Raw genomic sequence first — 27,407 nt, 5'->3', positions numbered from 1 at the left:
ATGGATGGATGAATGGATGGATGGATGGGTGGGTGGATGAGTGGATGGGTGGATGAGTGAATTGAGTAGATGGGTGGATGGTTGGATAGATGGGTGGATGGTTGAATAGACGGGTGGGTGGGTGAATGGATAGATGGACAGATAATGAATGATGAATGGATATATGAAAGTCAAGCTTTCATGCTTGACTCTTCTGTCATGCTGTTAGTCTCTTCTGAGCTTGAGCCTATTCTAGGACCTGGACTTACATTTTGTTTCTGTAATGGAAATGTGTCCCTGTCTTTGCCCTTACCAGCCTCCTCACCTATACCCCAAAAGGTGCAAGGCTGCCAGTCAGCCTGTCTTGATTACTGCACCTTCCCTATTCCTGGACCCTGGATCCCAATCTGAGCTGAACAGCCATGTCCTGGAACCTTGGCTGCCACTAACTGTGGTCTTACAAATTTCCTCCATGAATGGCCTTGGGGTTAAACCTAGTTTCTGCCTCCGCTCCACGCTCATGGCTCTACAGTCCTCAGGAATCCCTCTCCCCTGACCTGGCCTGTCTAACTGTTGCCCACCCACTCCCCTCCCTGACAGGTGCTGTAAAACGTAGTCTCAGCAGGCACGCACCACGCCATATGGGATATTGTAGAATACCGTGTGGTTACTATTTCGGGGAATACGCTCACATACTATTTTGGGGAATACACTTGCAGAAACATGATGATGGCAGCCACCTCCGTGTGGCTTGCATGGAAGCAGGAAAAAGTGTTTCCAGCTCCTACGCTTGGCTCCTACGTGCTCCATTGCATAGGCAAGGTCGGGGGACTGTGAGCTCACCAGGGAAACTGCTGTAGAATGGGATTAGCCCCTCAGGCTTTATTGAGGTGGGTACACTGAGCTACCTGACTTGCTCTTTTGGCAAGGTTAAGGTCTCGTGGGGGCCATGTTGGACAGCGGAGCTGTGGAAGTGGACAGTGCCCTGGTCTCAGGGGAGGAGGGTGTCGTGAGCTGCTTCAGCCCAGCTCTCCCCTCACTGCCACCTGGCAAGGTGGGAGCGTTAAGCAGACCCTCAGGAGCACCCACCAAAGCCAAGCAGAAGCACATGGGTTCATCAAGGCCACATAAAAATCAAAGAGGCCGGAGGTGGGTTTCCTTCCCAATCCCACATGAAGCATGATGCTGGAAAAGTCATTGTGAGGAGCTTTACAGTTTTTTTTGAAAAATTCATGAAGATTATATAATTTTCAGTTAAAATATCATTTTAAACCCCAGATTAATGTGCTTCTTAGGACAGGGCCACTTCTTAAAGGCCTAGCACTAAAAAATGCCTCCTTTTTTTGTCCACCGGATTCTGCTTTAGACGCATTTTTTCAACTGTCCCTAATAACAGTTCTGTGCGTGGGTTATTAATATTACTCCAATTTACCAGTGGAAACAAATGAGCGAGGCCACACAGCTAGTTAACAGCAGAACCAGGGTTCAAGGTGTGCTCAGCTAGCTCCACAGGGCAAGACACTGGCAGTGCAATACCCTGCAGGTCAAACGAAGGAGGCAAGAGGCTCGTCGGGACCTGGTGACTTTACATGGAAGTCGCTGTTGGAAGAGTTTTCTTGCCTGTTTCAGTTCCATTCTCAGCCCCACACCCTGGCCAGGGAGGTGCCAGAGGCCCCCAGGTTTGGGTGTTCTCAGAGCTGGCACCCAAGGCCAACTCCAGCACTTGGCTTTGTGAATGTGTGGATGCCATTTAGCCTCTCTGACCTCTGCTTCTCACATGTAACATGGGAAAGCTAACAGTACCCACATCTCATACCGTGGTTGTGAAGAAGACACTTTTGTAAAGTACCTAAGCCAGTGCCTGACACAAAATAAGCACTAAATAATTGTTAGCTGTGGTTATGAATCATGCAACAGATGTTGGTTTCATTGAAGAAAAGGTGTCCTTGATGGTTAGTACCTACAGGAAAGAGCCCTGGACACCTGATCTGAACAGGAACTTGTTACGATTGATGTTCCACGGCAGAGCATGGGGTCGGAGGCGATGACATGGGTGCCGTGGATGCTGTGGACGAAGGTGAGGATGCAGGAAATGCTGTGCTGCCTCGACTTGGGGCTTGAGATACTACTCAACAGCCCTCTCAGAGAGGTCAGTGAGCACATCAGTCTTCTTCTTTTCTTCTTCTTCTTTTTTTTAAAGACAGGATCTCATTGTTGCCCAGGCTGGAGTGTAATGGTGAGGTCATAACTCACCGCAGCCTTGAACTTCTGGTCTCAAGCGATCCTCCCGCCTCAGCCTCTCAAATAGCTGGGGTTACAGGCATGTGCTACCACTCCTTATTTATTTGTTTGTTTGTTTGTTTTTGAGATGGAGTCTTGCTCTGTCGCCCAGGCTGGAGTGCAGTGGCACCATCTCAGCTCACTGCAACCTCCACTTCCCGGGTTCAAGCAATTCTCCTACCTCAGCCTCCGTAGTAGCTGAAATTACAGGCGCTTGCCACCACAATTGGAATTTTTCTATTTTTAGTAGAGACGAGGTTTTGCCATGTTGGCCAGGCTGGCTTCAAACTCCTGACCTCAAGTGATCTCTCTGCCTCAGCCTCCCGAAGTGCTGGGATTATAGGCGTGAGCCACCATGCCCAGCCTAATTTTTAAAAAATTTTGTAGAGATGGGGTCTCGTTATGTTGCCCAGGCTGATCTTGAACTCCTGGCCTCAAATAATCCTCCCACCTCACCTCTCAAAGTGCTGGGATTATAAGCATGAGCCACCATGTCTGACCCAAACAAGTCTTCCTGATGACAAACCTGGAATTTATCAGCCCAAAACAACCTTCTGCTAGGTGGGGGCACTCCTGACTACAATATCCGTCACGATGAAATGTGCATTTCCATTCCCCCAGCCAGCGCAGAAGCACGCACAGCTTGTTTTCTGTGTGTGAATGTTAATGGTGTCTGTGCTGGATGAAACACAGGTTGCAGAGTGTGAAGCAAGCCCCTGCAGAACCTGGAGCCACTACTCAGCACGGGGTGGTGCTTTACAAAGAGCGCTTTGATGTGGTCGGCCACAGTCAGAGCTGCCCAGCAGCCTCTCCTGCAGCGTCTCCAGTGGCATCGCACACTCAAGCCCAAGGTGTCATTCTCATCTTTGGAACGAATCGTAGCTTATAGAACGCTCTGGAAGTGTTGCCAGAGAATGATGAAAGGTGTTAATTTGACAATTTAAACTCAATAAAAGGGCCTCCTTGTTAGTAAAGGACAATTTCAGACAGGAAAAAAGCTAAAACAACATTGAAACTGCTATTGAAGTCATCCAACTTTACAGTGTCTAGAGGGAGTCGCGTTTCTTAAACAGAATCAATACTAAAAATAGCAACAAAAACAAATTGGTGCCTTCTTCAAACTACACACAGTAACTTGAGGATACCAGTTCTTTGGGTCTGAAAGTCCCAACCAGCACTACGGCAAGGCTATAAGTCAGTGCCTTGTTCACTCAGTATCCCACAAAATGCTCCTTCATCCACACTTTTGGTTTTTCAAATCACTTGAACCCGGGAGGTGGAGCTTTCAGTGAGCTGAGATCGCACCACTGTACTCCAGCCTGGGTGACAGAGCCAGACTCTGTCTCAAAAAAAAAAAAAGTGTGTGTATGTGTGTGTGTGTGTGTGTGTGTGTGTGTGTGTGTGTGTATCTCCATGTTTGTACTTTCCTCCCGCATAGCAAATAGCGTATGTACAGGGATAGAGAAATGAAGATAAAATGACACTTGTTTAGCTGTCGAGTGCATTTTTCTTTTTTCTTTTTGACTCGGCCTTCCTTTCTTCTTATTTTCCTTCATTTGTTATATTGTTTTTCCCTCCCACAGGTTTTTCATTAACCAGCCCAGGAGTTCTTAACTTTTGTTTTTAACTGTCTTTAGGCCACAGACTATTTTGAAATCGCATGCAAGGAATGGAGTCTCTCCCCAGAAGTGAACAAACGCAAGACGCGGACCTGCTGGAACCTCTGCGCACTCAGATACATAGACAGATGGTAGGTAGGTAGATATACAGACAGGTAGAGGACAGGTAAGTAAGTGGAGAGACAGATAGTGGGTCGGTAGATAGAAGACAGATAGGTAGAGGATAGGAGGATAGGTAGGTAGATAGATATGCATATGATAGGTAGGTAGACAGATACATAGGTAGATAGGGGATAGGTAGACAGAGCGATAGACAGATGATAGGTACGTGGGTAGATTTATTTCAAGGAATGGCTCATGCGGTTATGGAAGCTGACAATCCCAAAATCTGCAGAGTAGGCCAGCAAGCAAGAGACTCAGGGAAGAGCCGATGGTGCAGTTCATGTCCAAAGGCTCTTACAGAGCACCCTGAACAATGTGTGACCACTCATTCGGGCACTGTGGTTCAGACAGGTCCACACGTAACGTGAACCATCATAAGGGGACAGGCCCTGGGATCAGAGGACCAGGAATCAGTCCAGCCAGGGCCGGCATCCTTGATAGCTCTTTTCCGCCCCTAGACCCCTCATCCCTCGCTCACTGTCTCCCGGCCGTACTAACTGGTTTCCCGTTGCGTTCTCTCCCCCACGTGAGTGGGAGTCTTGCCAAGAGAAAGTCCCTGATGCAGGGGTTTCCCTACACATGATGAAGCCATCTTCAGGAAAGCAGGTCAGGCACTAGCATGAGTATTGTTTGTTATTCGTGTATTGTTTTTGGCAAACAACAGAGCAGTCCTATCCTGGGTGTAGAACTGGCCTGGCCCCCACATCCCCCACCCTCACCATCATGGCAGTAGCCCAGGTGCCTACACCAGAGGGAGCACAGAGCCCTGACGGGGCTCCCTGCAGCCTGCTTTAGAGGCAGCGGCTTCCCCCAGGCTTGGTTTCTAACAGCACATCGCCCATTCCACCAAGAACCGGGAGTGCTGGGGGGACACTGGACCTCAATTGATGTATGTGTGAGTGGCAAGGGGGTGTTGTCATGGCCTCGCGGAGATGACAGATTCCTGGAGGAGACAGCCATTCCTGTGGCTGCCAGGTCAGGAGGCGATCCTCACAATTGCTTGGCGCTGTGGAGGGAGCAGGAGGCAGTACCAGCTCGTTCCACCTGTGTGGTTGTGGTGACTTGTCCCTGATGGTTGTTTGAGTGGGGAGGGGTCTCCCTGCCTCCACCCATCAGTGCCTCTGACCACAGGTCCTTCCTGTGGCCAGACACTCATTGCAGCCCTGGCAAAGGACAGCCGAGTCAGGGTATTGGTTCATATCGAACCGATGCTGTCACGGACTCTGTTCACTCTCAGTATTTCCAGGGGTCCCCAAGGGCCCACCCCAGCCTCTTGGTGAAGAGGGACCACCCCCGGACTCCTGGACATCTCCTGGCTCCTGCCTGCCCACATCAACATGAGATTCCACAGGGATAAAATGCAACAGAGGTCTCATTGCATTTTCTATAATCCTCTGCAGATCTTTGGGGGCAGTTGTTAAATGGAAATGGAAATCAAAACAAAATAAAACAAAAAGTGCCCCACACTTCCTAACAGACAACTTTGCCAGGGTACACCTACTTGGGAAATAAGATTCTTTTTTTCTTTTTCTTTTTTCTTTAATCCTTCTTTTTCACTTGGACACTGTGTCCCTCAAGCCTATGGGAGATCTCCCAACTTCCCAAGAGAGAATGTTGAGCCAGAATTATAGAGATTCAGAAGCACGAGGGGAAGAAACACAACACACTCAGGTATCTCAGTGAAGGCTGCAAAGGTTAGGAACTCCGTCCCCTCCACACCAGAGCGCTCTGAGGTGTCAGCCCACAGCATCACCGCATAGCCACAGAAGGGAACGCCAGGCAGAGCCCCCTCCCCAGCCATGCTGGATTCACAGTCCCCACCAGCCCATGCCTGCAGCAGGGATGGACACTGTCCAATATAGAGGTACCCAGTACCACAAGGCCCTGTCCTTTGTCTTACCCTAGCCTGACCCTGCAAAAATGGTGAAGGAGCAGCATAGATGTGTCTTGACTCTCAGTGATGATGGGACATTCTACAGCCCCATCAATTCCTCAGCCTCAGGGGACCATGGACACAGCCTAACCCTGCCTGCATCTTCCCACAGCTCCACGCCTGCTCCTGGTGTGCTTCCAGAACAGCAGTTTTTTGTTTGTTTTGTTTTGTTTTGTTTACAGGGTCTTGCTCTATCGCCCAAGCTGGAGCACAATGACACAATCATAGCTCACTGCAGCCTCGACCTCCTGGGCTCAAGAGATCCTCCCACCTCAGCCTCCCAAGTAGCTGGGACTACAGGTGCGCACCACCACGTCCAGCTAATATATATAGAGATGGGCCTTTGCCACATTGCCCAGTCTGGTCTCGAACTCCTGGACTGAAGTGACCCTACCTGCCTTAGCCTCAGAATAGCAGCTTTGGCATTAGGAGAGCCAGGGTTCTCAAGATGTATACGCCCTGGCCCAGCAGCTTCCACATCTCAGGGAGCACAGGTTAGAAAAGCACGCTGTGGGGTCCTCCCCAGGCTCGCTAAGTCAGGACCTCCAGGTGGACCAGTCTCTGTGCTCCCACAGCCCCCTCACCCACTACCCCCACCCACAGAGCGTTCTGCTGCTGCTCAAGCCAGAGCCTTCCTTGGGGGTGAGCTTCAGGGATTCCTGATGGGGAGCTTTGGCTCTGGGAACCTCCCCTCAGGAAGACCTTAGAAAGGGCTGCCCACACCAGCCAGGTATTGGTTTAATTTTTTTCTTAGAGAGACTGTGCAAGGCCTAGGTCTCCCCAACAGGGCTGCTTGAACTTGAGGGCTCAGCCTCACTCCCTAGATGGCAAGTGGAGCCTTGGCCCAGGCAGCCCCTGTGAGCACTGCCTGGGTCTACACCTGAGCCAGCTCCACTCCGTCTCACTCAGCCTGCTCTTGAGGGTGGTTGGATTTAGGATGCAAGGAGCTTGCAGAGCACACCTGCTGACTTGGAGGTTCCCAGAGGGAACACGCTGGCAGAAGAGGCACAGAAACCCGATCCCCACACCACGAGGATTCCTCCCTCCTTCCCTTCTCATCCTCCCCTTCTCCCTTTCTTCCTTCCTCCCCTTTCTTCCTTCCTTCCCTCTCTCCTTCCTTCCTTCTTTCCTTCCTTCCTTTTTCCTTCCTTCCTTCCCTCTTTTCTTCCTTCTCTCCTTCCTTCTTTCCTTCCTTCTCTCCTTCCTTCCTTCTTCTTCCTTCTCTCCTTCCTTCTTCCTTCTCTCCTTCCTTTTCTTCCTTCCTTCTTTCCCTCTCTCCTTCTTTCCTCCCTTCCTCCCTTCCTTCCTTTTCTCCTTCCTTCCTTCCTTCTCTCCTTCTTTCCTCCCTTCCTTCCTTTCCTCCTTCCTTCCTTCCTTTTTTGACAGAAAATAAATCAAGCAAAAAGTGCACAGCTCCTGCACACTGCTGAGAGCACATTAACCTGCTGCGGTTGCTTCTGCTTCTTATGTCGAGCTTCATAAGCAGGGCTGAAAATCCCGCACCACATGCCCGGCCTGGAGTCCTTCTCCTGAAGTTTGTGTGGATTTATCAGATCCATGTTTTTATACCTTTCCCTCACTATTATGTTTCCAAAGCCAAGGTATAGCGTTCTGTTGTGTGTTTTGAATTTTTACACAGGTGTGCATTCCCTTGCAATGGTTTACTTTTCTTTCTTTTCTTTCTTTCTTCTTTACTTTTTTTTTTTTTTTTTTTTGAGACAGAGTCTTGCTCTTTCGCCCAGGCTGGAGTGCAATGGCACGATCTTGGCTCACTGCAACCTCTGCCCTACAGGTTCAAGCAATTCTTGTGCCTCGGCCTCCCGAGTAACTGGGAGGACTGTCACTCTGTCGAGTTATTTTGCAATGTTTAGGGAGAGACTCAGCAAATTCAGTACGGAGTACTGAATTTTCCGTGCCAACTGGGGCATGTGCCACCACACCCAGCTAATCTTCGTATTTTTAGTAGGGATGGGGCTTCGCCACATTGCCCAGGCTGGTCTCAAACTCCTGGTATCAAGTGATACACTTGCCTCGGCCTCCCAAAGTGCTGGGATTACAGGCGTGAGCCACCACAGCCAGGCTATTTTTTTTATTTAACAACTTTTTTCAAGATTAGTGTATGTTGTTACATTCATTTTCACTGATTAACATTATTTTATTGTATGAATATACAACAATTTGTCTGTCCAAGTCCCTACAGATGGACAACTAATCGGCTTTCAGATTTTTGCTGTTACAAATACAATCATGCACCACATAACCTTTTGGTCAACAATGGATTGCACGTACGACAGTGGTCCTATAAGATTATAATACCATGTTTTTACTGCACCTTTTCTATGTTTAGATACACAAATACTTATTGTGCTACAGCTGCCTACAGTGTTCAGTGCAGGAACATGCTGTATAGGTCTGTATCCCAGGAGCAATAGGCTCTACCACATAGCCTAGGTATGCGGTAGGTTCCACTAGTTAGGTTTGTGTAAATGTGTTCTGTGATGGTTGCACAATGATGAAATTACCTAACAAGGCCAAGTTCGGTGGCTCACGCCTATAATCCCAAGGCAGGCAGATCACGAGGTCAAGATATCGAGACCATCCTGGCCAACATGGTGAAACCCCATCTCTACTAAAAATACAAAACTTAGCCAGGCGTGGTGGTACATACCTGTAGTCCCAGCTACTCAGGAGGCTGAGGCAGAAGAACCGCTTGAAACAGGGAGGCAGAGGTTGCAGTAAGTTGAGATTGTGCCACTGCACTCCAGCCTGGTGACAGAGTGAGACTCAGTCTCAAAAAAAAAAAAAAAATTACCTAACAACACATTTCTCTTAATGTATCCCTGTCCTTAAGTAATGACTGTTATTTTCCATCATATATTGTCATTAGGTCTCTAACAATTACCTAACACAATTAACATTGTCGTGTTTAAGAGAAATCATTTACCGATTTCTCTAAAATACTTCTAGTACTGAGTTTGCTGAGTCTCTCCCTAAACATTGAAAATGACTCTACAGAGCGACGGTTCTCACTATCCCATATCTTACCAGCTCTGAGAATTATCAGACCTAATGATTTTTTCAATCTGATGGGTGTGAACTATTTCATTTATTATTTGCATTTCCTGATTTTTGTGAAGCTAAGCCTCTCAAACGCATTTATTAACCAATCAGATTTTTGGGTGAATTATCCCTTCTTTTGCCCATATTGTACTTTTTCTTTTTGATTTGCATAAATGTTCTCATATTATGAAAACACCAATCTTCTGTTAGTGTGTGTCTGTCTCTATTTTCTCTTCCATTTCCTGTATTGGCAATGCTATTGTCTGCAAATGACAAAATTTTGTCTTGTTCTTTTCTGCAATTGTTACTTCTATCTTTTCCATCTCATCTCATTGTCCTGGTTGGGACCTTCAGGAACACGCTCGCTGGACACTGTGGTAGTCCCAGTCTCACTGCATACCTGCTTTTAAAGGGACTGTTTCTCATCTTTGCCTGTTAAATGTTAATATTTGCTGTAGGTTTCTAGTAGATAGTATTCACCTGGCATGGGAGTCCCATTCTAATATTATATTAGTTTGCTGATGTATTTCTGGGGTTTGTTTCTTTCTTTGTGTGTGTGTGTGTGTGTTGTTTTGCTGTTGTTGTTGTTTTTAGACAGTCTTATTCTGTCACCCAGGCTGAAGTGCAGTGGCGTTATCTCAGCTTACTGCAACTTCCACCTCCCGGGTTTAAGTGATTCTTGTGCCTCAACCTCCCAAGGAGCTGGGATTACAGGTGTGCAATGCCATGCATGGCTAATTTTTGTATTTTAGTAGAGACAGAGTTTTGCCATGTTGGCCAGCCTGGTCTCTAACTCTTGACCTCAGGTAATCCACCCTCCTCAGACTCCCAAAGTTCTGGGATTACAGGTGTGAGCCACCACGCCTGGCCTTCTAATGTATTTCATAATGAGTAAATGCAGAATGTCATCAAATGCTTTTTTCCCTGAGCCTTTTGAGGACAGCATGCTTTTTCTTCTTTAACCTGTAACTCAGTGAATTATATTAATATATTTCCTAAGTTTAATAATCTCGTAATCCTCAGGTGAGGTGTGCTGATGTATGATATGCACAGAAGCATTTCATTTGTAAATTTTTAAAGGATGTTTGTGTTTATGTCCACAAGTGAGATTTTCTTCTCTCCCCTTGTTTTGTCTGGTTCTCTCATGCTGTTCTGTGGAACAGTCTTGAGAAGTTATCTTTTCCTGGGAAATTTGGTAAATTTCACTTATAAAATCATCTAAGCTTGGTACTTTTCAGTTTATTGATTTTTGACTACTGATTTAATTTCTCTCATGGTCATTTTTAAACCTATAACTTCTATGGCTATGGTTATATAGTTAAATGTCTATTCAGGTTTTAAATCTGTACTTGAGTCAGTTTTGACAGGGCACCCTTTTCTAGAAAAATAACCATTTTATCTGGGTTTTCAGATTTATTGGAGTAAAGTTGTCCATTGTGTTTGGTTATGAGTTTTAATCTTTGGGACAGCTGCGTTGAAGTCTCTTTTTTCTTCCTTCTTTGTTTTCTTTCCTTCTTTAATGTTTTCTCTTTTTTCTCTAATCAAACCTTCCAGAGATTGTAGACTTTACTTTTTTCCCAAAATTAGCTTCTGCTTTTGTTAATTCTCACAGATACTTTTGGTTGTCTAATTTGTTAGTATCTCCTCATTTATTTCTTATTTCCTTACTTGATTTTGGTTTAACTCTTTTTTCCAAAAATAACTTCTTGAGTTGAACACTTATTCATTTTTAATCTTTTTTCTTTTCTTATATATTTATTTAATGTTATAATTTTCTGTAGGCTGTGTTTTTACACGTGTGTGTATGTAGTGTTCTTGTCATTCAATTCTATATATTTTACAATTTTTATAAAGGCATTTTTCTTTCTAACTTTTTCAAGTTCAGGGGTACATATGCAGGATGCACAGGTTTGTTTCACAGATAAACGTGTGCCATGGTGGTTTGCTGCACAGATCATCCCGTCCCCCTAGTATCAAGCCCAGCATCCACCAGCTACTCTTCCTGATGCTCTCCATCTCCCAACCCCCTGCCCTCCGACAGGCCCCAGGATGTTTTGTTCCCCACCATGTGTCCATGTGTTCTCAGCATTTAGCTTCCCCACTTGTAAGTGAGAACACATGGTATTTGGCTTTCTGTTCCTGGGTTAGTTTGCTAGGGATAATGGCTTCCAACTTTAACCACGTCCCTGCAAAAGACATGATCTCATTCTAAAGGCTATTTTTTGAACCCAAAGTATCTAGGATTGTTTTTGCAGGCAAAACATTATTACTAATTATAACTATTTTACATTTTGAACAGAGAATATCATCTATAGCACAAGCCAGCAAATATTTTTCTGTAAAGGGTCATTATTGTAAATATTTTAGGCTTCGCAGGTTTCATTGAATCTCTGCTACAACTACAGCAAAGCTGAAAAGTGATAGGAACGTTTGACTGACATACTCAGGGGTGTGACCTGACCATTAAGCCAAGTGAAAACGCAGCTACTAGAAGATTCTTGAGGCAGAGCTAGAAATTACACCAAGAGTAGATGTGTTTTCTTTTTGATTTGTACCTAGCAGAATGGTGTGGCAACAGTTTCTCAAGCATTCCATTCATTTCATGTCCAAGGTAGAAATAACCTAGAATGAGAAAAAAGGCAACAAAAATCAAGGGTCCATGCCTACATAAAACAGAAAAAGAAGATTGTTCAAATATCTGTAACCAGGCCTAGGCAAATAAAGGCAGCTTACAAAAATACAAACACTGTTAAGGTGTTTTGTTTTGTTTTTTGAGGAAAACTGGGGAGAATAAATAGGAGGGACATCAGGGGCAAGATTAGTTCCAAAAATGCACCTGCAGAGTTCTGCAGCTTGTCGGAAGGCAGGGAGCAGCTCGAGTCGGCCTTCAGCAGCCAACCCCCAGAGCCAAGTGCAATCGTCAAGCGGTGTCCACAGGGAACAACAAGCGAGGGGCTCCAGCAGAAGAAAGGAAGGTGCTGGTTGGTGTTGCAGGTCATCTAAGGAGGACAAAGTTCATATCCACGAAACTCATGGGCCGCTCCTGCGCCCCCAGAGTCCAGTTGCAAGGCCATGGGCACCGAGACGTGCTCTTCGTCTTTTCCAGCTCTAACCTAGACAGTCTTCTCTTTTTATGCAATACTCTTCTGAGAAACACCCCAAATACACTGCTGAATGATGCTTTGATGAGATCCTTGAGGACCGTCAAAAGAAACCACCCTCCGAAGACAACCAGATCTACAGGTGTGCCCCTGAGTCTGGCAGTGCCTCATCTTTTTCTAAAGCAAGTGCAGACCTGGGACCCAGCGTGAGGTCTGAGTTCCAGCTCCTTTACCACTCGCTGTGGAACTCTGGGTAAGTCAGTGGCCCTGCCTGGGCTTGCTTTCCTCATCTGTGAAATGGGATGCTACTTGAACTTCCCTCATACGGTTCTTGTAAGGATTAGTGAGCTCCTTTATGAAACTCTATCGGACAGTGCTCAGAGCACAGTAACTACTGCACTCTATCTTCTCAAACAGACGTTTTTTACAGCAGTTTTAGGTTCACAGAAAAATTGATCAGAAGGCACAGAGGTTTCCTGTATGCCTCCTGTTCCTGCACAAGCATAGCTTCCCCAACTACCGATATCCACCCCCCTCACAGTTGTGCATCTGTTCCAATCGATAAACCTACATTGATACGTTATTACCACCCAAAGTCTACATCCAATTTTTATTGGAATGATTTTTTTTTTGGATTTTTATGTTTTTTTTCATGGGGCAATACAAACATATCTTGGCACAAACTTATTCTCAAGCTTGTACACTCTGTTTTCTTGGGATAAAGGTGGTTCAAGGTGTAGAATTTTGGTTTTTAGTAAGACCCACTGAGAAATGTTATGATCTGAATGTGTGTGTTTCCTCAAAATGTATGTTGAAATTCTAGGCTCCACGGTGATGGTATAAGAAGTGGGGCCTTTGGGAGGTGATGAGGCCATGAGAGTAGAGCCCTAATGAGTGGGACTGAGAAGCAACAGAGAGACCCTTGCCCTTCCCCTATATGAGGTCACAGCAAGAACTGTGCAGTCTGCAATCCTCCCCAGGCGACCCTCACCAGAACCCAACCGTGTTGGCACCCTGATCTTGGACTCCCAGCCACCAGAACAGGGAGAAATAAATTTCTATTGTTTACCAGCCACCTGACCTATGACATATTTTTTATAGCAGCCTTAATGGACTAAGACAGTAAGGGAGTCAGTTAGCAGAGAAAATAGTAGGCATTGGAGATAGAGGACCTGGGTTTGGCTCCAAATTCTGCTGCTAAGAGCTCTGAGACCCCAGTTCTCTGAAGCTCAAGGGTAAATAAATGCAGGCATCCACCCAGGGACGGTGACCAGGTTACAGTGGAGTTCACAACAACTATTAATATCCTGATGGTGCAATGGCAGGGTGGGGCATAGTAACCTCACCCTTATCCTCTTCCATGTCTTCCCTCAGCATTTCTTTCCCTTCTTAAAAGAAAAGATACATCATGTATAATGTTGGTTTGGTGCAGGGAACGTTATCAGGGTAGGTGGCAATTTACCTGAGGAGTCTCGACGCTTGAGTAAATACTCTTTCCTTTGCCGCAGTATTACGGAAGTCCATAATACAACGGGATATTCTTTTCTTGTAGTCAAAAGCAGTTGTACATTATTTTTGCTTGTCTCTGATGGCATCAAGTCTAAATCACAGCCGTCAGCTGACTCCTGATGCGTGGGTAGAAAAGGTCCTGACAAGCCCCATCTTTTCCTGCCCAAGAATGGTAAACATGTTGCTCCCTCTAGCATCGATACACTCTCTGAAGGTGGCTTCCTAAGACTGTGTGTACCCTCACAGGCTATTTCTTTGTGCAAATGACTGCACGTTAACATTTTTATTATTAAAAATGAGAACGAGTTGGTAGGAAAACAAGCCCTTTGTGTGTGTCCCAAATAAATTAATCTGATTGTAAAGTTGAGATATATAGGGTAGTCATTAACCTTTGGTAGCTTCTTATGAAAATAGTTTCTCTAGAGTGTCTATACTGTGAAATGTATTTTTATTTTCCAAGTAGAACATGCCACTGGGATTTTGAGAAAAAATAAAAAAATATGTAAGTTCAGCAACATGAATATTGACATTTGTTTTTGAAGACAATAAAGCTCGGCTTTCAAAAATGATGTCGGCTTTTTGGAACCCACAATCTATAGACGATTCCATCTAATCTTTATTGAATGCCTGCTGTGTACAGACACTAGTATGTGAAACCTTTTTATGGGGTAGGCTTTACTTTATTTATTCTCTTTTTATAGATGAAGAAACTGAACACAGAGGGAGGGATTATTCACCAAGTTTGCACGGTTACTACGGAGCAAGGCAAGATTCAAACCGAGCCTTGGCCATCTGCAAAGCCCACGCACTTCCCAGGTGGCTGCACTGCCCTTCTCGGGACCCAAGGGAGGTTCCAGACCTGTGCTAAGCAGTAGAATATCTGCCAGCCACATGAGGCTATTGAGACTAACTATAGAGTATTTAAAATTAAATTGAATCAAACGTTTAATCCTTTGACTGCGCCAGCCCCAATTCAAGTGCTCAAAGTCTTATGGCGGCCAGTGCTTTCCCCTGCACAGCATGTCCAGTAGACCCTTTTACAGCAGACGGCTGTCTTAGACATGACCGTTTGGTTGCTCTCCACCTCTCAGCCCCTCGGCTTCCGCTGGAAAATCACCAGATGTCTCTGTGGAAAAACAACACCCAAAGCTGAGTTTCCAGGTCCTGGCTTACCTTCTGTCTGGGCTCTGTGACCCCAAGTCCTTGCTCTTTTGCTAGCTTTCTGGTTCCTTCCTACAGTTTTGTCCATGTTTTCTAGCTCTCGGTGGGAGCACTGGCCTGAAACAAGTCAGGTCACTTTCTCCAGCATTTCGTTTTCCCTGTGCATCTGTCCACATGCCTTTCCTTCGCTCTAATCCACAGAGTCTTCTGTTGCCTGGTGGACAGTACACCTAACCATGCCTAAAATTTAAAATGTGTTGTTTATAAACCTCTTCTAGCGATTGTCTCAATGGATGCTAGCCCCATGTCATGCATCCAGAAAACCCCATTATGCCCAAATGCTACCAGCCTCATGGGCATCTACACACACATGACCCCACATGGACAGCCAAGGCCAGGTCCTCTCTTGGCACTCACATATAATCTCCCCTCAGCCAACTCTTTCAGGGCTTCCCCAAAACGTGCCTTGCTTACCCATCCAGGGCATCAACCTCCGTCCCCACTCAGCTTCACCTGCTCCCCCCTGCAGCTTTACTCGACCTATCAATCAATACACCCACAGTCCTGAAGACACTAAAGGACGCTCCTCCATCACTGCCTATGGGACTCGCCATGACGATACTATTAGTATGCCTCTTGAGGCTGGCTGAGTTTCCAAATTCCAAGAAGCCAGCGTAAATGTGTATTCCAATGTAATTACATTTATTTTTATTTATTTTATATTATTTTTGTTTATTACAAATAAGCATGTAATGCAATGTGGGAAGAACAGTTTCCCAACTCTTTGCTGCAGCTTATGACCTGGTTCCCAAGTGCCACTGCTTGTTCCCAGAGTATCCCAGGAAAGCAGCCTCTCTCTTTTATTCTTCCTCCGTTCCTTCTTCCTTTCCTTCCTTCGTTCTTTCCTGTCTTTTCTTTCTCTCTCTCTCCCTCTCTCCTTCCTTCCTTCTTCTCTCTATCTTCTATCCTGTCTTTCTTTTCCTTTCTTTCTCTTTTTCTTGCTTGTTTGCTTGCTTGCTTGCTTTCAAGAGTCTCACTCTGTTGCCCAGGCTGAAGTGCAATGGCATGATCACAGCTCACTACAGCTTCAACCTCATGGGCTCAAACAACTCTCCCACCACAGCCTCCCAGGTAACTAGGATCACAGGTGTGCACCACCATGCTCAGCTAACTTTGGTATTTTTTGTAGAGATGGAGTTTTACCATATTGCCCAAGCTGGTTGCAAACTCCTGGGCTCAAGCAATCTGTGGGCCTCAGCTTCCCAAAGTGCTGGGATTACAGGCCTGAGCCACCACACCGGGCCACAACTTTATTTTTTAAAGCATGTTTAGGGTCACAGCAAAATTCAGAGGCAGGCATAAGGTTTCCCATATACTTCCTACCTCCACACATTCATAACCTCCCTCATTATCAACATCCCCCACCAGAGTGATACCCTGGTTCCAACTGATGAACTTATACTGACACATCATCGTCACCCAAAATTCATAGTTTACACTGGGGTTCACTCTTAGTGTTGTAAATCCTGAGTTTAAACAAATGTATAATGACACATATCCATCATTATAGTATCACACAGCGTATCCTCACTGCCTTAAAACTCCTCTGTGCTATTTATCTCCCTATCCCCAACCCCTTGCAACCAACCACAGATCTTGCAACCACTATAGGAATGTCTTATAGTTAGAATCATACAATATGCAGACTTTTTCAGATTGGTTCCTTTTATTTAGTAATGTGCGTTTAAAGTTCCTCCATATCTTTTCACAGATTGCGAGCTCATTTCTTTGGATGTCTCATGGTTTATCTATCCGTTTACCTACTGAAGGACATCTTCGTTGCTTCTGAGTTTTGGCAGGTATGAACTAAACTGCTGTAAAGCTGCTATCTGTGTGCAGGTTTTTGTGTGTATGTGGATGAACATGTTTTCAACTCCTTTGGGTAAATAGTAAGGAGCACGATTGCTGGATCCTATGGTAGAGGGTTCTTAGTTTCGTAAGAAACCACCAAGTTGTCCTTCAAAGTGGCTGTACCAATCTGCATTCCCACCAGCAACGTTCCTGTTGTCCCATATCCTCACCAGTGTTTGGTGTTGTCAGTGTTACAGATTTGGTCATTCTAAAAGATGTGTAGTAGTGTCTCATTGCTGTTTTAATTTGCACTCTCTGGTGACATGTGATACACAGCATTTTTTTCATATATTTTTTCCCATCCATATATCTTCTTTGGTGTGTTTGTTAAGGTCTTTGGACCACTTTTTAATTGGCTTGTTTGTTTTCTTACTGCTGAGTTTTAAGAGTTCTTTGCGTGTGTATATATATTTGTTTGTTTGTTTTTCAAATTTTATATTAGACTCAGGGGGTACCTGTGAGGGTTCATTACCTGGGCATATTAGGTGATGCTGAGGTTTGGGGTATGAATGGTCCCATCACTCAGGTTCTAAGCATAGTACTCAACAGCTTTTCAGGAAGGTGTTTTCTCCATGCTCAGTAGGTAAGCCTAAAGAAATTGTGTACGGCCTGGCCAATCACCCTTTCTCATTCAGAATGACTTTCTGTGCTTTACCCAGATGTATATACGAGGTCTGTCTTTTAGCCAGTTTCAAAGATTTTTATTTTACCTTTAATTCTGACAGCAATTGGTATATTGCAGTTCAATTCTAACCACCTGGAGTTAGCATGAACCTCACGGGTGAAGAGCACGGTCAGTCCTGAGTGTATGTGTATGAATATTCACATAGACAGCCCCCTCCAGACAGCAGCCACAAGTTCAGTGTGTCCCGGGTCACTCACACTTTTGACCAACTGGCTAGTAATTGAAGGACTTCCACAATCCTGTCACGTTTGATCATTGGCTATAACGATGCATAGAACTCAAGAAAGTGCTACACTTTTGATTATAGCTTTACAATAAAGAGAACAGCTCAGGGCCACCCAGATGAAGAGACACAGAGGGAAGGCCTGGGAGGATCCCCAACACAGAGCTTCCTTGTGCTTTCTGTGAAAATAAGGTGCACCTCCCTCCCGGCAAACCCATGTGTTCATCAACCAAATCACTCCTGATGCTCAATGTGTGGAGTTTTGACGGGTTCATTATGTAGGTATGATTGACCACTGGGCTGAACTCAGTCTCCAGCCTCCCCTCCCTTCTCTGGAGCTTGGGCTGGGTCAAAGTCCCAATCCTAGTATCTCGTGGATTGTCTTTCTTGTGTCCAGCCCCCACTCCTGAAGCTAAGGGCTCACTGGGAGTCACCTTATTAGCATAAACTCAAGAGTGAGCCAAGAGTCTCATGAATAACAAAGACAGTTCTACCACTCAGAAAAATCCAAGGGCTTTAGAAGCCCTGTGCCAGGAACTCAGAACAAACACCAGACAAATCCCTTATTATAGAAAACCTTTATAGTTTGTTCACAGGTATATGATGAGACTCATATTCACGAACGGAAGGATGTCAGAATCTTATTTTCCTACTCAATAATAAATCAAATACCGTCTACTCCTTTGTATGACTTCCTCAAAATCTGTCCAAGAGAACAATTTAAATTGCAAGATGGCAATGGATCAAATTTTTTCACTTGGAAAAGATAATATTGCTACTGCTACCTCTCCTACCATGATGACTAATGACAACCGCTGATCTTGCTTTTGGAGCCTATACTGTACACTACTTAAAAGGCAATGAGTTAGGTGAAGGCAGCAAATATAACAGAATTAGGCTTCAGAAAATCGTTTTAAAAGTTTGCTTCTTGAAACTGATTTCCACCAAAAGCAAACAAACAATTTATAAAGGCTATACATGTATGTTCAGCCCGAATCATGTGCACAGAGACATGAGAAAGTTTAGAAAGCCGGGTTTGCAAAACCCTTAGGGTCAGGCTTGAGTGAAAATGCAAGCCTCAGAGTCAAAACCAATTTACAATATAAGATGCAGTTGGTTGGCATAAAGAATACAGTAAGTCTTGAAAAAAAAAACTTAATTAAGAAAAGTTTGGGGGAAAAAAAAAGAGAAATGTTGCCTGGAGCTTTCATTGAAATCAGAGACGTCCTAAAAAGCCCATGGCCAGTTCTGGCCCCGCACAGCTGAAGGACCTGGCAAAACCCCAGCCTTCAGTAATAATTAACACTCATAAAGTTAAAATGAAGTTATCAAGGGGCCATATTGGCCATGCTTAAACGACTAAACACATCTGCCAAAACAATGACATTTCCAAACTCTTAATTTTTGCAACATGTATATATGTGTTCTTAGTTTTCAGTGTATGCATTACTGAGAGGAAAACAACCAGAGAGAAAGAAAAATGTTTTCTCATTAATCAAAAGGAGATTAGACTGCTGTGTCTGCATACTGTGCACAGCAAGATTCAGAGTTAAACATCGCCACTCAAAGAGTTGACGTTGAACAAAAAATAACAGTTGAACTTATTCCTACTTTACACCAAAAAGTGTTATTAATTTTTAATTTCCTGGGCATACAGTATGCATCAGTATTTTCTGAATTAGATCCTGAGAGAGTGATTTTGACCATGGGACCACTAGTAAAATATCAGCTCACATTCTACAGTTATCAACATCCAGACAAATAAGCGAATGTTAGGGAATGCCAGCAGAAACTAAAACAAAACACTCAAGAAACTGTGATTCTGAAACAGAATACAAAGTAACAATGTGTGAAATATTCGAAGAAATAAAAGGCAGAACTAGTAAAAACGTGTATGAAAGGTCAATGAGACAGATTATTTTTGGAGTGTTTTTTAAAAAAAAAACAAAAACTGTGTGTGTGTGTGTGTGTGTTTGTCCAAAGTCTTGCAAGTTTCATGACAAAAAAGAGGTAGAATGGGAGTACATTCAACTTTGTTCAGTGGATAAATGGATAAACTCTAGGTTGAGAGACAAAGTCAAAAGTTGACCTTGCCCAGATGTTTTGAATCCAGGGCTGCTGAGTTCATGAACAAGATAATGGGGTTCCATTACTAACTAAAAACCCTTGACGCAAAGGCCCAGGACTTCCCCACACCCTGGTTTTCCTCAGCCATCTCTCTTCTTATATATCTCATGTATTCTCCTAGGAGAAACCATGTACTTTGCAAGAATTCTAATACAGTACTTCTGAGTTGTAACTTTCTTTTATTTACTCAATAAATATCTAATGAGTGACTACTATCTGCCAGAACTTCTTAGCACTGGGATTCAACAGAATTTGTGGTCCTGGAATTATATCCTAGAAAGGAGGCAAAAATAAACAGAGGAAATGCAAAAACAATTACGATCATTTTAAATGATGATAAATGTTTTGAAGGAAACAGGTAATCCAGAGTGACTGGTGATGAGGGTGGCTGCGTTAGGTGGAAGGAAACAGGTAATCCAGAGCGACTGGTGATAAGGGTGGCTGCGTTAGGTGGAATGGCACTGAGAAACCAGGCTGGAGCATGGCTACTGCTGAGATCCTACTGACAAGGATCCCGGCATGCCAAGGCTGGCCAAAGAGAGGATGGATGCTTGCGGGAAACAGGCAGAATTTCAAACAGAGGGTCTATAACTGTGTCATGGGAACGGCTGTCTGTGGAAAGAATCTGAAAATGTCCTTCTGGACCATGCGTGCAGCGGTAGGAAACAGAGTCCAAGAAACAGGCACGAACTAGATTCTGCAGGCCTGAGATGCCAAGATAAGGTATTTGGGTTTTGTTCTCAGTGTGCTGAGAGGTGCATTTGAGAGTTTGCAACCACGGAGGAGTGTAATCTGATTTACGTCTTGTTAAAAAGTCCCTTTGGCTGTTGTGATCTACAACCACATGTAGATACTTATGAGAGGTATCAAGGGCTTTTGATATTACAGGGCTTGAGGTGCCCTGAAGGGCTCCCTCACTACAATATACCTGGTAGGATCCCAGGAAAGCAACGGAAATTTTCAAGGAGGAGTGAGGAGAAAGGTTGAGCTGAAACCTGAATAGAGCAGGTGTATAAAAACAAACTCTGAAGGCAAATTCTTAGAACTGCACTGCAAAGACAAAGTCAAACTTTGGACCCACTGCAGGACTGGATATCTGAACTCAAGCTCCTAAAGAAGCAGTGTGGTTGTAGTCTGGTAGTATCCTTGAGCTCCCAGCAGAAGCAACAAAAATGCTCTGTATTGCAAAGTAACCTATTTTAATCCCAAGGATTTTCTCAGGTTAAGTTAAAAAAAATATGAGCTCACAATCTACAGTTATTAACATCCAGACAAATAAGCTAGCATTAGGGAATACCAGCAGACATGAAAACACTCAAGAAATTGTAATTATAAAATAGTATATAAAGTAACAGTGTGTGAAATATTTGAAGAAATAAAAGGCAGATCTTAAAAATCATTATGGAGGCTGCGCGCAGTGGCTCATGGCTGTAATCCCAGCACTTTGGGAGGCCAAGGCGGGTGGATCACCTGAGGTCAGGAGGTCGAGACCAGCCTGGCCAACATGTTGAAACCTCATCTCTACTAAAAATACAAAAATTAGCTGGGCGTGGTGGCAGGCACCTGTAATCCCAGCTATTTGGGAGACTGAGGCAGGAGAATCACTCAAACCCGGGAGGCAGAGGTTGCAGTGAGCCGAGATGCAGACACTGAGACACTACACTCCAGCCTGAGTGACAGAGTGAGATTCCATCTCAAAAAAAAAAAAAAAAAAGAAATCATTATGGAGTAAAATACTGTACAAAATTACAAGACATATTTGAAAATGATCAAATGAAACATTAATAAATAAAAATGTAATTATTAAAATTAAAATTTTAATGATAAGCTAACTCATGGATTAAGTAGAGATTGAGAGAATTGGGGAACTGAAAGATGGGCTTAAAGAAATTGAACAAAGTCTAATACAGGGATAAGGAGATAGGAAATATAAAAGAGAATAAAGACACAGAGGATAGAATAAAATATTTAAGTTATATCTATCAAAGTCCCAGAAGGAGAGAATAGAGAGAAAAGAAAAGAGGTGATTTTTAGGAATTTCCAGCGTTAGTTGATTTCATGGTGCACAGAAGCAGGAAACATAACAAATACCCAACAAAATAAATAAAAAGCAACATATATACAGACAGATTTTGCAGTATGGTTGTAGAATCCCAAGTCAAAGAGAAGATCTTGAAAGCAGGCAAAGAGAAAAATAGAGCAGCTACAAACAAGCAATCATTATCCTGACAGAGACTTCTCAACAGTGAGCATGGAAACCAGAAGACAATGAAGTCACATCTGACCACAAAATTATTGCCAGCTTAGAACTGTAAAGCTATCAAAAGTATCTTTCATAAAAAGTATCTTTCAAAAAGAAAGGCAGCATAAATACATTTTCGTTTGAATAAAAATGGAGTTACTTTTAGACATCTTCTGATCTAAAATATTCTAAAAGATGCATTTCATTAAAGGAAATTCTAAAATATGTATGTGTTTCAGTAGGAAGTCCAGAAAAAGTACCTAGAATGAAAGCCTGGGATATTTAAAGGAATTATGACCAAAAGAACACTTGTAAATAAAAACAAATATTAGCAGTGTTAAACAAAAATGTCTCCTGTGGGGTTTTAAAAAAAGAAAGAAGAGAGCTAGAGTACTAGACATCAATGGCATGTGAATAAGTGGGGAGGAGATGATAGGAGGATTTTTTTGTTTGTTCTGTTTTGTTTTGCTTTGTTTTGAGACAGAGCCTCGCTTTGGAGTGCAGTGCCACGATCTCAGCTCACTGCAACCTCCGCCTCTCAGGATCAAGGGATTCTTGTGCTTCACCCTCCGGAGTAGCTGGGATTACAGGCACGTGCCACCATGCCCGGCTAATTTTTGTATTTTTAGTAGACACAGGGTTTCACCATATTGGCCAGGCTGATCTCAAACTCCTGACCTCAAGTAATCCACCTGCCTCGGACTCCCAAAGTGCTGGGATTACAGGCATGAGCCACCATGCCTGGCCTATAGATAGGAGTTTTATGCTCTAAGGTTCATGTACAGATAAAGAGATAATTAAGATATTTATCAACTTTACATTCTGTTAAATCGTCACAGTGACATTTCAAACGTAGTTGCTCAAAGAGGAAAAGAGATCAATAACTTCCAAATTATTATACAGGGAAAGTATGGAATAAGACAAAATTAAAAATATACCAAACTCAACCTACTCCCCTTTCAAAGAAAGCAAGACAAAAGAAGGATAATAGGAGCAAGAAAAAAATTAACAGTTAGATAATTGAAATAAATCTAAAAACATCAATAATAACAATTACTATAAAGTGACTCACCTTGCTCTTCAAAAAAACCAGATTGAATATTTTAAAAGTAATAAAATACTTTTTACAAGCAACATACCTAAAACAAAAGAGTGGCTGGAAGATTGAAAGGAAAAGGTTGGAAAATATAAACCAGGCAAATAATCAATAAAAGGCTGGTTATCACATCAAATAGAAGAGTCAAGTCTTGAAGCATTATTAGAGTAAAGATGGTAATCAAAGAAGAATAGAAGAATCAATTCACCAGAAAGCAAAATAATGTATAACTTATATGCATCTAATGAAATAAGCTAAAAACATATAAAGCAAAACTTAATAGAACTATAGGAAGAAACAGCATATCTATAATTGCAGTGGGAAATGTTAATACACTTCTCTCAATTGTCAATGCATGAAACAATCTAAACAACTGTAAAATGGTAAATACAAGCAGTTATTCAAACAGTTACTAACAAGTTTGAACTCATAAAAATATATAGAATTCAGCCAGATACAGTGGCTCTCGCCTGTAATCCCAGCACTTTGGAAGGCGAAGGAGGGAGGATCATTTGACCCCAGGAATTCGGGGCCAGCCTCAGCATGGTGAAACCTGGTGTTACTAAAAAATACAAAAATTAGCTGGGCAAGGTGGCATGTATCTGTAGTACCAGCTACTTAAGAAGCTGAGGTGGGAAAACAGATTGAGCCCAGGAGGTCAAGGCTGCAGTGAGCCATGACTGTACCACTGCACTTCAGCCTGGGCAACAGAACGAGACCCCGTCTCAGAAATACACACACACACACACACACGTATACATGTGTACATGTGTGTATACATACACTATACATGTGTATATATACACATATACACATATATGTACACATATATACACGTGTGTATATATGTTGCATATATACATATACATGTGTGTATATAGGTGTATATATACATATATATACACCTATATATAAATATACATAGATGTGTGTAAATATATGTATACATACATCTGCATATAGAATCCCATACATCTCAAAGAATGTACATTAGAATAAACAAAATTTGATAACCACATGCTATAAAATAATGCTCCATAAATTTTTTAAAAATGTAGGTGGTTATAACCAAAATGTTTCTCTAAAATAAACCAGATTGGAAAAGAATAGAAAATATCAGAGCACATCATACTGAAGAAGAAAAGTATCATTTCTAGAAACTTGCTTTAGATATAAACATCCTAATATATATATATTTGTGTGCGATGAGTCTCAATATAAATGTATTTCTTATATAGTCACAGTCAAAAATGTTTCAAAACCACTACCTAAGAAACTTTTGTACATAGGCCTCTAGAGAAATGTACAGATATATTCACAGCAAGATTATTCATATCGGAAACCAACAAATTGTTCTCTCTTCCTGGGATGGAGCATGGACAGCACTGCAGAGCAGTAGGAATGAACCATAGATCTAAGCCCAGCAACACAGACGAGCCATAAAACTAATGCTGAATTTGTAAAAAGCAAGAAAGCACATATGAACCTCAAAAACAAAGTTAAATAACATTTTTAAGTGATATACAACATATAAATATGTGTTTAAAATATTTAAGTATCAGGGAAATGATCACTTAATTTCAGGTTGGAGGAGAGCTATTGCTGGGGAAAAGGCAGGATAACAGGATCAGGGAAAACACACAAGTGTGAGATGAAATCATATGAAATTGCCTCTATTCAAAAATTTTTTAATCTTAAAAAATGGCATTTCACATGGTTCAACCTGATAGCTCCAAGTGTACTGGTAACATCCTGTCACTTAAGATGAGTTGTGAGTTTACAAATATTAGGTTTATGATCATGACACCTAACTTGAATTTGTTTATGCGTTACATTATGTGTATAAAGTATTACAACATTTAAAAAAAAAAACCAAAAACCTTTCTTAAAAGAGTGCAACAAGGTCCCTGGGGTCCATGTGAGAGAGTATTGCACAAGGCTGGAAACCAGATAAAGGAGAGATGTTAAAGGGTGGAGGATTTATTATACTTAGTTGAAGGCAAACTCAGTTAGGCTCTCTGATGTGCTGGTTACTGGGAGTGAGGGAAACGACAGCAAATCTATGTCAATTTCCTCTGAGCTAAATGAAACAATACAAGATGATGCTTTGATTTGGGGAAGAGGAGTTAGGGTTTGATGTGGGTTTGTTTTACGGTATAAAATATACCACCATAGAACTGATAGATGTTCAGGACAGAAATTTTAGGAAATACAGAAAGTATAAAAAATAAAATAGGTTGCCACCCCCAACCCACTCAGGCTAACGGCAACAGCTAAGGTACTGAACACTGGTTAAAAAAAAGAAAAAATACATGAGAAAAAAAAAAAGTCTATGAATTGTTTGGTAGTTCATGGAAAGCCCTCTTGTAGTCCAAGGACCATATTATAGCAGGAAATGCAGCTAGAAAGAATCGCCTGGAAGGAAAAGCTGCAATCACAAATAAAATCATCAGTTGTATAATATTTTTCAGTCATTACAGGAAACAGGTATCAAAACTGCTTTCACCAAAAAATATGGGGATATGGCTTTCATTGTGCCCCAGTGTGAAATTATTCCAGTTAAAGGAGTTTGCAGAACAGCAACTGGTTGTTTTCTTAAAAGAAATCCTGGTGTCATCGACAGATGTAAGTTTTACTCACCTAACATGGAGATGTTTTCAAGGATGCTGCCAGTAATGAGAAATAGTGAATTGTTATGAAATTTTGCTATGCTGGACTTGGTAAAGGCCAAAGTGAAGTGGCTAGCATGAGTCATGCTGTACAGGTTATTTTTTAAATACTGGAGAAATCCTGGTTGCCACAGAACTGTGTACAAGTTGATACGAAGTTGAATTTGGTGTTGATGTAATCACCAGAGAAGTTGTTGTTGTTGACGTTACTGATAATGATACCCAGAGACTCTGGTCATCAAGAGATCAAAGCCAACAGAAAGACAAACAGTCTTATTGTGACCTCAAAGAAGCAACTCTGGAAGGGCTCCAGATGGTTAAAAAAAAAAAAACAAAAAAACTTTGAGCGGGTTGCAGAGATTGTAGAATTGCTTTGGAAATCAGAAAGTCAGTACGGGGTGTGGTATGCATGGGCTCAATGTCTGATCTAGATCACCATGAAAAAATCAAGAGGGCCTGTGGAAATTTAGGGTTTGGGTAACGTCTGCCCATAAAGGACTAGATGAAACTCTGAGAATTAAAGCTGGGTCTGAAGGGGATGGCATTCTTGCTGTATTTGTGGCAGTGGCAGGCAGAGGCCATGGCTGGGGACCAGTGGTGCCTGTGAACACTGCATAGCCAGGTAGTTATTAGCTGTCCTCCCCTCACACCAGACAGGGAGCTCAGGATGTGTGCACTTCCCTTGACAGGGGTCTCAGGGAGTGGACCATACTTTCTGCAGAAGACTCAGCTCAGTATCATGCCCAGATACTTGGATTAAGCCATCATTTGGTAGGGGGCAAACTGTGAACAAGCATATTGATCCCATGGATTTCATTGAAGAGAAAATCAGAGTTGTAATTTATAAGAAAAACAATGCCATTGCATTTTTTAAGGAAAACACTTCAAATTTCTAATTTAACTGCAGGAACAAAAGCAAGATAAAAAGATGATTTTATTTATTTATTTATTTATTGAAATGGAGTCTCGCTTTGTCACCCAGGCAGGAGTGCAGGGGCACCATCTCGGCTCACTACAACCTCCACCCACTGGGTTCAAGCAATTCTTCTGCCTCAGCCTCCAGAGTAGCTGGGACTACAGGTGTGCGCCACCATGCCTGGCTAATTTTTGTATTTTTAGTAGAGACAGGGCTCAAACTCCTGACCTCAAATGATCTGCTCACCTCAGCCTTCCAAAGTGCTAGGATTACAGGTGTGGGCCACCACACCCAGCCAAAAAGATTATTTTAAATCAGAGAAGACAAAGGTATTGGTAAAATTAAAAAATAAATAAATAAATAAAATAAAACAATAGAAACCAAAAATAAATTAAAAATCACTTATAATTTTACCATTCAGAAACTGTCTTTCAAAAGAAATTCCAATAGCAATGAGCACATCCAGCAACCCATCTTGGTTTCTAAATACCTTTTTCCACTAAAAAGAACCAGAGGCCAGGCACAATGGCTCACGTCTGTAATCCCAGCACTTTGTGAGGCCAGGGTATGTGGATCACCTGAAGTCAGGAGTTCAACACCAGCCTGGCCAACAAGGTGAAACCCCGTCTGGTGAAACCCTGTCTCTACAAAAATACAAAAATTAGCCTGGCATGATGGCGAGGGGAGTATGCCCAGGATAAATACCATCACCCATTGCCCTGTTCTGCAGCAGC

General features: G+C 42.8%; 1 pseudogene; it reads left to right on the top strand.

Moving 5' to 3' along the window:
* Positions 1-15,416: 15,416 nt before the first annotated feature.
* LOC103219906 (bifunctional phosphoribosylaminoimidazole carboxylase/phosphoribosylaminoimidazole succinocarboxamide synthetase pseudogene) lies at positions 15,417-26,286 on the top strand (annotated as a pseudogene).
* The last annotated feature ends 1,121 nt before the right edge of the window (positions 26,287-27,407 follow it).

The sequence above is a fragment of the Chlorocebus sabaeus genome, chromosome 12, assembly GCF_047675955.1.
Source record: "Chlorocebus sabaeus isolate Y175 chromosome 12, mChlSab1.0.hap1, whole genome shotgun sequence".
Classification (NCBI taxonomy): Eukaryota; Metazoa; Chordata; class Mammalia; order Primates; family Cercopithecidae; genus Chlorocebus; species Chlorocebus sabaeus.
The sequence above is the reverse complement of the archived record's forward strand: the minus strand, read 5'-3'. Positions and strand labels throughout refer to the sequence as shown.